Source organism: Gorilla gorilla, chromosome 9, assembly GCF_029281585.2.
Source record: "Gorilla gorilla gorilla isolate KB3781 chromosome 9, NHGRI_mGorGor1-v2.1_pri, whole genome shotgun sequence".
Classification (NCBI taxonomy): Eukaryota; Metazoa; Chordata; class Mammalia; order Primates; family Hominidae; genus Gorilla; species Gorilla gorilla.
In genome coordinates this window covers 139,663,483-139,676,868 of record NC_073233.2, presented here as the reverse complement: position 1 = coordinate 139,676,868, position 13,386 = coordinate 139,663,483, and the positions used below count along the sequence as shown (strand labels likewise).

Below are 13,386 nucleotides of genomic sequence, written 5' to 3'. Positions count from 1 at the left end.
AAGGGGTAGAGGGTGGAAGGCAGGACCCACAGACATGGTGAGGCCTGATTCCCACTCAGTGGAAAAAAGGTGACCGATTACAGAGATTTTCTATGATAAAGATGAACAGAAAATAGGGACAATTAGATAAATAGAGCAGGAATGAAGAGAGAAGCGAATATTTACAGAGGTTCAGAAGTTAGCTCAGACAATTGGGTGAATAAATAACAAATTGGGTTAGTAAGTAACAAAATGCAAGCTGGATTTTGTACTTTCTATTGTAACAAGAACTTGCTGTAGCTTATCTCATTAATTCTCATACAGCCCTATAAAACAGATTCTTTAATTATCTTCAGTTTATAGATGAATACGTGGGGGTCCAGAGAGTTTGAGTTAAATGCGCCCAAGATCAATCACCTAGTTAAAAAGTGCCAGAGACAGTTGAATTTGAAAGCTCCTGCCTCTTCATAACCACTCTGCTCTACCAAGACTGGTAGGGCTTCAGATACACAATAACATGTACAGATAGAGGCTTGGGGGAGAGGTCCGCCCGGCAGCACCAATGCATGGAACAGATGCCAACAATAACGAGCATACCCAGCACAGGAAGTCTTTTCTGCATAAGGGAGATTCTCCATCTCTGAGACTGCGCTGAGGAGGCCCTTTCTCCTGTAAACGGATTTTGGTGAACTGAGCCGTGGAGTCCAGGCAGCCACTTGCCCACTGTAGTTGAATTTCTTTGAGGAAGCTTTGCAGCCAACGTTCAGGCCGGTTTTGCTCTGACTGCTTCCACTAAATCAAGAAGAAAATTGAGAAGATTAACGTATGCAGGCCCAGGTCCATGTGGAAGACTGGAAAGGTGATGATTGGTGCCCCGGCCATGACCTTTATTGTCCACTGATGGACCTGGATGAGTGTCAGTTGTGTTTGAAGCTGCATAAAATGAACTGAAATAAGAGGAATAAACAGGAGCATTTAAGGCCTTTTCTAGAGGAATTTGGAGCTGATTAAATAACATATACAAGGAAATGCTTTGATCTCACTCACAAGTGGAAGATCAGCATCAAGACTAAGTGTTGACCTGCCCAAGGAGACTAAACGAGTTATTTTAAGCAACACAAAAATGGGAGCTGATCTACATATGTTAGATCTAAAGAAACCAGGTGAACGTAATGAAGAGAAGGTACGCAATGCTTGTGATTTTCCTTTTGAGTCCTCTAAGTAGAGCAAAATTAGGGTCAAGAGATTGGATGTGGAGAGATAAGGGAAGACCCCCACACGGGAGGAGGAGGAGGTGCACCACACAAAATGTTAGAACCAACAGTCAGATCAGTTCCATCAAATTGTAGGGTTTTTATAGCATAAGAAATCATAAGAGAAAACAATTCGATATTCTTAAACTTAAAAGTATTTCATCGGAGTAAGAAAAAAAGCAGCCTCGTAGTTCTATGTACTGAAGCATTGGGCAACAGCCCTCTAACTAGAATTCTTTTTTTATAGTGAAACTTGGTGAGATCTTACTGTCTGGCTCCTGGAGCTGGCAATGACCTTTCTATGGACTGTTTTATATCAGAGAGAAACTACTGACCCTGGGCAGATTGTTGATTCTAATAGAACTCCTTGAAATCTGAATTTTGCTTTCAAAGAGGCACCCCAGATCCATTCCTGACTTTTGTAGATTCCCTGCTCTTCTCTTCGTCTTCTTCTCTTCTTCTTCTTTTTTTTTTTTTTTTTTTTTAACAGATAGGGTCTACTGTGGCACCCAGGTTGGTGTGCAGTGGTGTGATCACAGCTCATTACAGCCTTAAGCTCCTAGGCTCGAACAATCCCCCAGCCTCAGCCTCTTGAGTAGCTGGGACTACAGGCAAGCATTGCTGTGCCCAGCTGATTTAAATTTTTTTTCTAAAGACCAGGCCTCACTCGCTATATTACTCAGGCTGGTCCCAAACTCCCAGGTTCAACCTATCCTCTCGTCTTTTTCTCCCAAAGTGCTGGAGCTATAGATGTGAGCCACCGAACCTGGCCTTGTCTTCCTACTAGACATTTCTCCTCTTTATGACTTCAGTGCCCATCTGCATGTTCACTACTACAAAATCTCTAACCCCAGCCTTATCTGCTCCACATATGTGTCCATGTCTTTATATGGCATATATTACTTCTTAGTCAATTTTACTTAAGTCTGCTATCTCAATCTCAAATACATCATATTAAAATTAATTGCTAAAGGTATGCAAATGGCTGGTAAGCATATGAAAAGATGCACAACATCATTAGTCATTAGGGAAATGGAAGTCAAACTCACAGTGAGATACCACTTTACACCCACTAGGATGGTGATCATCAAGATGACAGACACTAACAAGTGCTGGCAAGGATGTGGAGACCCTCCTACATTGCTGGTGGGAAGGCAAAATGGTGAAGCCACTTTGAAAAACAGATTGGCAGTTCTTTGAAATGTTAAATATAGAATTACCATCTGACCTAGCAATTTTACTCCTACATATGTGCCCGAGAAAAATTAAAACATTATCCAAAAAAAACTCTGTATATAAATGTTCATAGATGCTTTCTTAATGATAGCTAAAAAGTAGAAATATTCCAAATTTCTATCAACTGATAACAATTTCAATTGATAGATGATAAATGGATAAAGAAAATATGGCATATCCACACAAGGAAATATTTTTCAGCCATAAAAGGAAAAAAAAGTGCTTTTTATGCTACAACATGAACAAAATGCTAAATGAAGAAGCCAGACACAAAAGGCCACGTATTGATTAATTTCATATTTGTGAAATATACAGAATAGACAAATCCATAGAGACAGAAAGTAGATTGGCAGTTTCCAGGGGCTGGGAGGAGGGGGAATGGGAAGTGATTGCTAATGGGTACAGGGTTTCTTTTGGGGGTGATAAAAATCGTTCTGGAATTAGATAGTGGTAGTGGTTGCTTGACTTTGCAACTACTAGAAAACATCATATTATACACTTTAAAAGGGTGTTTTTTGCAACATGAATTATGTCTCAATTACAAGCAAACTTATATACTGTGAAAATTAACTTGTTTTCACAGAACAACTCTTGTTTTTGACATCCCATCTTCATTAGCAGTCCACAATAACCCAGCTACACAGGTGTGAACTCAGAGCGCACTGTACCAATATTTCTCAAATGCCCATTGTGTCTAATGGCCTTGAGGGCTAAGGCTAACCCTTATCGAACACTCAGGTCATTCCAGAAGCTCTTTGGCATCTTTTACACGTATTAACTCATTTAATCTTCATTGGCAATCCATTTGAGCAGATAAAAAAACTCAGGACAGGGAAGTTATATAAGTTGCCCCAAGGTCACATTTTTAGTACATGCCTGGACATTTTAGATTTCAAATCCATATAGCCTGACTCCTAAATCAATAGTTCTTTATCATTACACACTGTATCTCAACCCTATGATGCATTATCTTATACCATATATCATTTGTGATATTGTAAAATAGATATTTGGTCTTCAACCCTGTTTCCTGACATACAACTCCTAAAGTCTTTAGAATCTCCAAAATGGTGTCTTTTTGTACACTAATGAGTTGACTGGTGGTTGGAAGTCCCTAAGTAGCTTCAGTATAGGGACTTGTCACCTGTAAGACCAAGGCAGGATGAAAGAGTTGGGACGTTCAGCCCTACCCCTCTTCCTCTGGGAAGGACAGAGGGGCTCAAGGTTAAGTTGATCACCAATTGGCCAATGGCTTAACCCATTTATGCCTGAGGTTGCAATTTTTCGAATTTGAAAAATCAGGCCTTGGCGATGACCTTGAGCAGCAGGACATAAATAACCCCCACATGCTTAGTGTTCCAATAATGGAACACTGGCATAAATGGGTTTTAATCAGCCATGCCTATGTAATGAAGCCTCCACAAAAATCCAAAAAGATCGGTTCAAAGAGCTTCTGGATATGTTCCTGGAGGGTGGATCACCCAGGGAGGGAATGGTATCTCCGTGCCTCTTCCCCTGTACCTCATCCTATGCATTGCTTCATCTGTATCCTTTGCAATACCCTTTATAATAAACTGGTAAATGCAAATAAATGTTTCATTGAGTTCTGTGAGCCATAGTAGCAAAACAATCAAACCCAAGGACAAGGTCATGGAATTCCTGATTTGTAGCAGGTTGGTCAGATGCATAGGCTTGCCACGGGCATTAGAAGTGGGGAAACAGTCTTGTGGGACTGAGAGCCCTCAACAGGTAGGATCTGATTCTATCTCCAGGTAGATGGTGGTCAGAATGAAATTGGATTGGATGCCACCCAGCTGGTGTCTGCTGTGCAATTGGTTGCTTGCTTGTTGGTGGGAAAGAATCCCACATATTTAGTCAATGAGTCTTTTGTATTGATTGTTGTTGAATGTTAGAAGAGAGAAAATACCCCAAGTATGTTTTTTCCACTCACGTCTTTACATTCCACTATACTAATGTACGCCTAAAGAGGGATCCTGGCTGAGCAGGTAAGTTCTTAGTAAGTGTTTGCTGCTATCATTATTGTTGTTATTACTCTGACCTCGACTCTACATTAGGCAACATGGTATACAAGCTGGCCCTGCTCTCATGCAGCTTATTTTCTAATAAACACGTACAAAAATTATACAATAAGGATTTAACGCATGCTATATATCATGTTCTAAAACACGCAGAAGACAGAGGGATTTCTTGCATTTTGGGTAATCAGAAAGACAATGGAGGTGGTTGCATGGAAACTGGGCTTTGCATAATGAGCTGTATGTCAGCAGATTAGCCTAAAAAATGGGTAAAGGAGAGCAATGCAGACCTCTCCTGGATTCTCTCATCAGTGTCAGCCTGGGACTGACTTTCCTGGTTCCATATTCTCCATTCCACAGTCTGTCTTGAAGACTTTTGTCAGAGTGATTGTCCTTAGATGTTGTCAAAGACTGTCTGCCTTTGAACAAAAACCTTAAATGGGTTTTTTCTTACTTAGTCTAAACTCCTTTCCTGGCATATTGGTAGGCTGGCCCCTCTAACTCACCTAATCAGCATTACTCCTCCTGCTGCAGGAAGCGGCTCTCAGAAGTTCACAAGCAGGCTCCCTTTTAATTGAAAACCCAGGGAAAGCCAAATTTGTAGCTGTCCCAGCAGCTGTTGGGATGAAAAAGTATTTGCTTTGTGTACTGGCTTCACCTTCTTTTTCTCATTTCATTTCCTTTTGTCCCCCACTTTTGAGATATATTTAAAATACTTTTGATTATGCTACATCACATGTGTAATTAGAAGGATGAAGAAAAGCATTTCTATATAAACTTGTTGCTTTTGAAGCCAGATGCTCCAAGAGGACCACACAATTTGTCTTCCTAACAGAACTCTGCTTTTCCTTACACAAAGGTTGTTAGCTGTTTGGGGTTGGAAAATGCAAATCCCATAAAGGCATGGACTGGAGGAAGAAGTGTTAGGAGGCAACAGAGAGGAGCTGCTCCACTTGGCTGTGTAAGAGGGGTTAGGGGCTGCAGCCTGACTGGTTGACAGGGGAATCAGCTTCAAGAGCAATGGGATGGGCTGGGTGCTGTGGCTTGCACCTGTAATCCCAGTGCTTTGGGAGGCCAAGGAGGGAGAATTGCTTGAGCCCAGAAGTTGACGACCAGCCTTAGCAACATAGTGAGACCCCCGTCTCTGTGGAAAAAAATAGCCATGCATGGTGGTGCACACCTGTATTCCCAGCTACTAATGAGCTGAGGCAGAAGGATCACTTGAGCCCACTAGATTTAGGCTGCAATGAGCTGTGATTGCACCACTGCACTCCAGCCTTGATGACCAAGCAAGACTCTCTCAAAAACAAAACAAATGAAAAAGAGCAATGGGGTGACTGGGTTCTTGGAAACGTAATGAGCCTATTTAAAAGGCAGGAAACTGAGGCTTGGGAAGAGGAGCCAACAAGGAAATTCCCAGAGTCATGGATGGCTGAGGAGGTTTTAGGGCTGTGATGGTTGGTAGCCAATTTTAAGCCATTTTCTGTTCTGTGCTGTGCGATCACTCTCCAGAACCAACAAGCCTTCAGTAAAAGCCTGTCACTCCCAGTAGCCATGGGTTAGGGCTTATTTTGCCAGTAGAGTAAAGGGCTGGTGTCTCTAGATGCCATTAGAGGATGGCAGCAATCCAAGTGTGAGAGGGGCCAGGAGACAGAGGAAGCAAGTGGACCACAGGGAGAACCAAGGACAGACACTGACTTGTGCAACCACCATTTTTTTAAGCTTAATAGGAAGAGGTAAACCTTGAAAAGGTGCACAGGGAGGCTAGAACTTGCCACAAGAAAGATAGGGTCGCTAGAGAGAGCTCTAGGCAGATAACTGTGTAAATAGATGTTGTATAGACCTGTTTATATTCTTTCCAGCAGCAGGTAGAGTGGGAGAGAAGAAACACAACCAGTCTGCTTTTCTCATGTAATTTTTTTCCTGTTCAAATTCCTACCTTTTCTTTGGGGCCTCAAACCAATCTACCTCCTCTGGGAGGGAGTCCAGGATGCTTTATCCCTCTTTGCTTCCTATTGTTTCTCTTAGAGCAAATCTTAAAATGTGGTCCTCAAGACCGGTAGCAGAATCATCCCCAGAGACTGGTTAGTAACGCACATTCCCAGGCCTTACCCTAGACCCACTGAATCTAGCGAGAGGCCTCAACACTCAGTGGTCTGTCGCTCCACAAGCTCTCCAGGTGGTTCTGATTCACGCTGAAGTTTGAGAGCCATCACGCAAACCAGAGGCATCTTGTTAGAATGAGTCAGATTCTATCCTTCTTCAGCTCAACACCATCCAGTGTGTTCTCATCTCACTCCTAACGAAGAGCTAAATATTTGTAACAGCCTTCAAGGCCCTATAGGTACATTGCTTCCCCTTTTTCCTCTCTGACCCAGTGGCCCCCACTGTCCCTTCCTCTTACTCCCCTCCAGCTACTGTGACATCCTTGATGTTTCTGGAACCTGCAAGTTTTCCTTCTAACTCAACACCTTTTTGGGGCTGCCTCCTCTGCCTGGGATGCTTCCTCTATCTGAGATGTCGACATGGTTCATTCCCTCACCTCCTTGAAGTCATTTCTTCTCTGGAGCCTGCTCTGATCATATTACTTCTAATCAGGCTCACCCTCACCAAGGCTACCCTTCCTGTTTTCTGAATTTTTTTCTCTATAGAATTTATTTGCCTATATCAGGCCTATTTTACTTCCTCAAATTGTATATTGTCTGTCTCACTGTGCTAGAATATAAGCCCAAAAAGAGCAAAGATTTTATTTTATATTTTCCTATTTTGTTCATTAATATAGTACTTAACACATGCCGTGATGAGTATCCAATAAATATTTGTTGAATGTGTAAGTTTAGCACTAAGGTTTCTGTCCTCCCTTGTTTGTGAAGTACTCCATCCATCATGGCCTTCATTGCCAACAGATTGTAAACCCCATGAACAGGCATCCCCCATCTTTGACGTCTTTTTTCCCCACAGTGCCTTGCATCATGATGAGAATTCAGAAAGAACAAGATACTCCTTGATTATAGGCCTGAACGTGTTGTCCCTGGACCTGAGTTCCCGGACAGTAAACCTACCCCATGGCTCCTGAACATCCGGAGCCACTCACTCCCCTGACTCCAACACACAGTCCAAGCTCCAAGCCTGCTGCCTCTTCCTTGCCCAGCCATAATTTCCAGTCATTTCCCCTGACATGCAAAGAATCCACCTCTCACTGGCTGCTCTCCCCACCCCAGGCTGTGCCTGCTCAGGCAGCCTCCATCTGTCCTTCACCCGAGATCCAGCACCCCAGCATGACAGCTGAGGTCTATAATTTATGAGTGCCCTTCTGCCGGGCCTTGTCGTTCCTTTCTTTTCTCAGGCATCACTGGGGCACAGGCCTTAGCACCATCGGAGGGGCTGCAGGTTTTGAAATGGAGGTAATCCAAGACCTGCACTGGGCTACGATAAACTACTTGAGATTCTGGGGCGTGATGTGCAGCGGGAAAAGTCTTTATTAACTTTCAACAGGGTTCTGGGCTCTCCTCACTTCCTTTCTTATTTGCATTTGTCTGCGGGTATAATAAAACCACATTGTGTTCTTTAAAGAAATGTGTACATGACTTGAGGCTGAGAGCCCCTGAGAGTAGGGCCAGACAGCACGCTTGAGTTGTCTTCTCAAACCTCAGTAGGCAATATGTGTTTTTAATAATCATCTGGTAATTAACAGCTGTGATTCAAAGCCTTTCATTTGGAAAAAATAATAATAATTTTACTTCCTGGTGCCAGGAGCCAGATGGGCAGACAAAGAGAGAAGCCTCCAGCTACGTATCAGACAAGCAGAGAAGGTGAGGGGTGCAGGCGCCCTGGCCACCCTGCAGCTGGCTCAGCATCTGGACAGGAGAACAAAGCCGTGGCCCAGGTACCTGAGCACTCCCTTCTAGCACGTGTGTCTGCTTAGCACTAATTACAGCCCTGGTTTTTGAAAAGTGTTGTCCCTCCCTCCTCTGACTTGTTCTGAATAACCTCTTTTTAAAAAGATGCACTGCCTGAAAAGGAATGGTAAACTGGGAAATTATTTTGAAACTTCACATGACCACGAATTCTTTATTTGGTTCAAAGAAATTACATTGGCCTCTAGGCCTTCTTAGCAGATAGACTCAATATCTTTACAAATCTCTCTTTTCCTTTCTTTTTCTCTCTCCTCTTGTCTGTCTCTCTCTTTCTCATGCACACACACACACATGCACACACACACAAACAGATACACACAGAAATACACACGCACATGCACACTTCTTTGTTGAATATATTAGGGGAGGGCAAACAAGATGAAAAAGGAAAGACACAAGAAGCAAACTAACTAGTTATATTTCCCATCAAGTTTAGTGTCTGTTTTCTTAGATGCTTGGGAGATGATGGCCCAAGTTTATCTGCTTCACTGAAATATTCTTAACATGGAATTTAGGACTCTGCTATCCTTTGCATAGAAATAAATGAAGGAAAGAAAGATGGATGGAAGCAAAGAAAAAGGAAGGAAGGAAATAAGGAAGGGAGGGAGGGAAGGACAAAGGAGTGACCTTTTACCATCTTTATTTCTGTTTTTATTTGCTACGTGTTTAACATAAACCCACCATGCCGCACATACCATATAGGAAACCTCCATGGAGAAGACTGAATTCTGGTCCAGCTGCTGCATAATCTACATCGCTTGAGTGGAAGAGGATCAGTAGTAACTGATCCTTGGCTCTGCACTCTCCCATCCATCATCAGGAACAATAGCGGGCTGCAGTTGCCTTTCCAACCCTGCTTTGAAGGGCTTAATATGTTGATGGTTGCCATGGCAAACAAGCTTGAAACACCACTGGATGATGTGAACGGCAGAGATAATGCTTCATAACTTTCAACGGCTAGACTCCAGAAGGAGGATTTTTGTATTGCCATTGTGTAGTGGAAAGAACGGCAAAATGAGGATCAGAAGAACTGGATCTGTCTCAGATCAGCCATCAACTGGCTATGTGGCCCCGGATGGCACACCATTTAACCCATCTGTGCAGAGTACTAACTCATCTGAAAAAGCAAGAAATAATAACAAAAGCAAGAAATAATAACAAAAGCAGTAACTGTGGAAATCATAAGAAAGTAATAATATCAATTGCAGCCCAGAAGTTGGAATCTGGTCCCTCCTCTCCATGAACCAACTATGAGACTTTAGATATTTCACATAATGTTTCTGGGTCGCTCTGTTCTCATTGGGAAAGTTAGAGATTAAAGATACATATTATATATTTTGTACTTGTGCCATACCAACAATAGATAAGGAAGAGCTGGTGTTCCAGGCCAGCTAATCATCATGGGAGACAGTGTCTGTGGCTGTCACTTCTCTAGTGGCCCTGCAGCTCACACCAAGTGTGTTAAAGCTACTCCGGATGAGCCAAGTGTTCCACTGTGATTGTCACTGTGGTCCTCTTCATCAATAGGATCTACCAGAAAGCAGAAAATGAAGCCCTAACAGCGTACTTACTCTCATCAGTGGATTAAACTTCACCTTCCTCCTTCACCCTCTGTAGAGATTAGCAAAGATCTTGAGTTCTGCATGTTTCTGAATTAAAGTAAGTGTTCAATGATTTATGTGCTTGAAGAATTCCCTGACAACTGGTTCTATGGTTACGAGTTCATATGAAAGCAGTCTCACCAAAGGTTTCCTTTTGGCAGTCAGGCAACAGGAAAGCTGCCATTTTGCAAGCCAAATAGTTCACTCTTACTGATTATGGTCTGGGGGAAAATGACTGACTGGAGATGCAGAATAGTCCCCCATTTAAGTGTAGTGAGATGGTTTACAGGTCTGGAACCTTTGAGAACATTATTTAATCACACAGTGGTTTTGATAGAGACCAGATGAATAAAAGAATAATAATGACAGTAATTATAATGATATTTGCATGTGTTACTATTTGTTGGATACTGACTGTATGCCAAGCATTGTGTTTGTTGCTTTACAAGCATCATTTTCTTTCTTTCTCTCGTTTTTTTTTTTTTTTGAGACAGAGTTTCATTCTTGCCCTGGCTGGAGTGCAATGGCGCGATCTCGGCTCACTGCAGTCTCCGCCTCCTGGGTTCAAGTAATTCTCCTGCCTCACTCTCTAGTGGCTGAAATTACAGGCGCCCACCACCACGCCTGGCTAATTTTTTTGCATTTTTAGTAGAGATGGGGTTTCTCCATGTTGGTCAGGCTGGTCTCAAACTCCCGACCTCAGACGATCCTCCCACCTTGACCTCCGAAAGTGCTGGGATTACAGGTATGAGCCACTGCTCCTGGCCTGCATTATTTCATTTAATCCTCACAGAAACCCTAAGATATTGGCAATACAATCCTTAATGTACAGATCATGAGATGAAGGTGAGGATTAGGGGAGTTAAGTAACTTGACCAAATTCACACAAGTCTGGTAGATGGACGTGGAGCTCAAATCTACTCATATTTGACTCCAAAGCCAGTGCTGTCAGTCACTATGCATATTTAATATTTACAAAGCTCTTAGGATGTCAGCCAATGTGCTTAATCTAGTATAAGCATTATCTCATTTTATGATCACAAAAACCTAATGAAGGAGGCACTCTTATCCCCATGCTACAGATGAAAAAACTGAGACTCTGAATGGTTTGGTAACTTGCACAGGCCCTCCAGCCAGAAGCTAGAGGAACCAGGAATTTATCCCGTATCTTCTTGACACCAAAGCAATTGTGCTAAGATAAAATGTGAGCGGAATAAGGGTAGCATTGTAACATAAAGGAAAGAGAAATCTTGCAGTCTCCTGGGTTCCAGTAATAACACTGCTACTAATTAGCTGAGTTACTCTGGTTTCCTGGGGTCACTTATCCTAATTTGGCAGGAGATTTTTTTTTTTGTAGAGATAATATTAAGTATTGAAAAATATTTTTTTCTATTGCTCTTTCTAGTTCTAAAATCATTGATTTAATGTGCAATAATTTTTCATAGGAAAGTAAAACAATCCCCATTAACTCTAGATAAGAAGGTATTTCTAGGTATAAGCAAGGAAGGCAAGGATGATAATAATAATAATTTAGTATTTATGATGGATCAAACATTCATCTAAGTTCTCTAGTCATTTAGCCCTCAGAAAACCCCTACCTGGTAAGTCCTTATCATTACCTTTATTTGATCAATGAAACACTTGAGGCAGAGAGAGGCTAGGTAATTTACCCAAGATCTTACAGATAGTAAGTGGTGGAGTTGGAATGAGAACTTATGCAGCCTGTTTCACAGTTGGAAGTTTTAACCACTATAACACGCTGCCTCTGGAGCCAAAATAGTCCATTAGCCTAATGGAAGTCAGTATAATGCTAAATTTTATCAGGAAGGCAGAATGATGTCATAGAAAGAGTTCAAGTCTAGGTGCTGGGCAAAGTTGGTTTTGAATCTCAACATTGCCACCATTACTAGGCTGCAGTTTTATTGGAGTAAGAATCTCATCTGATCTATTCTCCTGCCTCTTTCATCACCTACAACATGTATCTGTTGAATGGATAAATGGATGACTTTTCCAGGTTGAACCAGTCTTCTAAACTATGTGTGTTGCATTCCAAAGCCCAAGAGCTTTCTGTTTTCCAGGGCAACCTCACAGAATAAACTAATTATAGCCCTGTCCAAAGGTAAAGATTCTCTAGGTAGCATAATTACAAATCCTGGGATTCGAACGTAAACACACTGTATCTATCAAGGCATATGGCTTTTCTGAGTCTTCATTTGCTTCTCATAAATTTGAGACCATTTTATCATATATGCTTGTTATGAGCGTTAAATGCAGTACCTTATGTCAAGCGTCTAGCACACTACCTGGCACAATGTATGTGTACAATTATTGTTAACTTTTCAATTGCTTTGTAAAAGAGGTATCAAGCAAAACAGTAGTATCTGTAGCCTGTTTTGACCATCTCGTTTTTTGGATCATGGTTTCTTTGCTCTGAGGAAGCACCCCCGGCACCTGCAGGGTGGTGGGCCTATATTCCCTCACACAAAGGATCTTAAGGCAGCTTACAGCAAAAATACACACATAGTGAGCATAAACATCAGTGTGAGAATGACACCTTGCAACAAAGGAAGTCCACCATCTGGGCACAGTCAGACCAAAGTAATTTCCAATTATCTCCAACTTGCACCCTTGTGAGTTTCGCCTAAAGTTGAAACTGTTGTTACTTTTCCACTTAGATCCTGGAGAGTGAATTTCCCAGCGGAGGTAATGCATGATGATTTGGCTGCTCAACCCCCATTACCACTGATGGAGCACAACAGGACGCTTAAAATAAGTGGGGTCCCCTTGGCCTTCATAAATGCCTCCACACTTAGCAAATATGTAGCACGTTTAGCTTGGAATCACAGGCATGAAACAGCTTGTTGTCAAGTTCCTACAACACCCAGAGGACCATCCAGAAAGTCAATATTTCTCTGACTTGGCCTTCCTGAGGCATTGCTCCCTCTACCACATTAAGCCTGCAAGGCTATGGGGTCTCCTGCTTTTGTTACAAGCGCCTCCTCATGACCCTGGCACATTTTATTCCAGCTCTCACAGCTATGCATTTTTTAGAAGCGCTATCTTCACCCCTCTCTTCGAATGTTCTCTCTGACATTATGGAGGTGACAAAGAGAAACAGTTGTCTCTCAAGGAGGATTTATGCACAATTTCTTATATATTCAAGAACAAAGGGTGGACTTCTGTTTCTGACCAAGAGGGAGTAAAAGGGACCTGATTACCTTCCCACTGGAAACAACAACAAGATTAGGAACAACAAGAGAGACAAAACACTGGAAGCACTGGGCGCGGTGGCTTACGTCTGTAATCCCAGCACTTCAGGAGGGTGGGATGGGCAGATAGCTGGAGTCCAGGAGCTTGAAACCAG

The 13,386-nt window shown here is 42.3% G+C and overlaps 1 protein-coding gene across 8 annotated transcripts in view; it reads right to left on the bottom strand.

Moving 5' to 3' along the window:
* NTM (neurotrimin) overlaps positions 1-13,386 on the bottom strand; it is a 973,658-nt gene that overhangs the window by 612,012 nt on the left and 348,260 nt on the right. The window lies entirely within an intron of this gene.